A 1,297-nucleotide genomic window follows, 5' to 3' on the forward strand; every position below is an offset into this window, starting at 1 on the left:
CGTCGTGGGGGTGATGGTTAGTTGTGTTATTGACGGCGGTGGTGGCAGCCATGATGGTGACGATGATGTTCACCATTGGTGATAGCAGTGGTGGGGACCGATTGTAGTGTCGGTGGCAGTAGCACTCGTGGTTCTGCCGTGGTAAAGATGGTGACGAAAGCCTTGGTGACATATTGATGGTAGTGATGATGATGATTGTCATGGGGAAGGCGGTGGGGCCTGGTTGATGACAATGATGACCACGACGACAGCAACTAACTCTACTTGTTCTTAATGACAGTTAACATATCTAAATACGTGTGATTCTCTGTTTAAAGATTTACCTGTGTGTTTGCACAACTACACTGAATATTTGTACACCTCCCTGTATTTCGTTTGTACACTTGCCTTTAGTCATGTCCATTTTAACTTAACTACCGGATTTAGTACACTTATAGTTCTGTTTGCGCACAAATCTACTCAGAGATGACGAAAAGTTCCTAGCTCTAAGGGTGTCACGAAAGGCCAGGTTGGAGGCCCAACCTTCCGAGCTCTTTCAGGGATTAGAAAAACTGAAGGACCGCGGCGATAAGTTCGTGAATCTGAGAGGGGAATATGTTGAATAAAATTCTAATTAACTGATCCTTCTGTATTTTTTTTTACTCAAAGCCGGGAACTTTTCCGCATCTCCTGGTATACGTTTATGCATCTCGTACCTGCATTAGTACACATATAGATCAGTTTGTACTCACTAAAATTGGAATGATACAGAAAAGAGTAGCATGGCCCCTGCGCAAGGATGACACGCAAATTCGAGAAGCGTTCCATATCTTTATAGGCGCAGGCGTGGTTCCTGGTTCTACTATAGCCTCGGGCGGACCAAAGCCTTGAGAGTGGATTTGGCCAATGGAAACTGAAAGAAGGCCGTCGTATATATATATGTATGTATGTATGTATGTATGTATGTATGTATGTATGTATGTATGTATGTAGTGGAGGCGCGTTGTTTAGTGGTTAGGGCGTCAGCATTATGATCGTAAGATTGTTGTTTCGATTCCTGGACCGGGCGACGCGTTGTGTTGTTGAGCAAAACACTTCATTTCACGTTGCTCCAGTCCACTCAGCTGGCAAAAATGAGTAACGCTGCGATGGACTGGCCTCCCGTCCAGCTGGGGAACGCCATAGAAACCGGGAAACCGGACCCATGAGCCTGGCTAGGCTTTAAAAGGGCGCATTTATTTTATGTATGTATGTATGTATGTATGTATGCATGTATGTAAGTGTAAATAAATTGGAGTACCGGAATACCACTTGCTAG

At 44.5% G+C, this 1,297-nt stretch overlaps 1 protein-coding gene and 1 non-coding gene across 2 annotated transcripts in view; both read left to right on the plus strand.

The window, feature by feature from the left end:
• Nucleotides 1-1,297, plus strand: part of LOC106872633 (outer dynein arm-docking complex subunit 2) — a 133,563-nt gene that overhangs the window by 17,426 nt on the left and 114,840 nt on the right. The gene's annotated exons all lie outside the window — the stretch shown is intronic.
• LOC128250092 (U6 spliceosomal RNA) lies at nt 708-813 on the plus strand. Its single transcript, XR_008266216.1, has one exon. It is a non-coding gene; the product is annotated as a U6 spliceosomal RNA (small nuclear RNA).

The sequence above is a fragment of the Octopus bimaculoides genome, chromosome 1 (genome assembly GCF_001194135.2).
Source record: "Octopus bimaculoides isolate UCB-OBI-ISO-001 chromosome 1, ASM119413v2, whole genome shotgun sequence".
Classification (NCBI taxonomy): domain Eukaryota; kingdom Metazoa; phylum Mollusca; class Cephalopoda; order Octopoda; family Octopodidae; genus Octopus; species Octopus bimaculoides.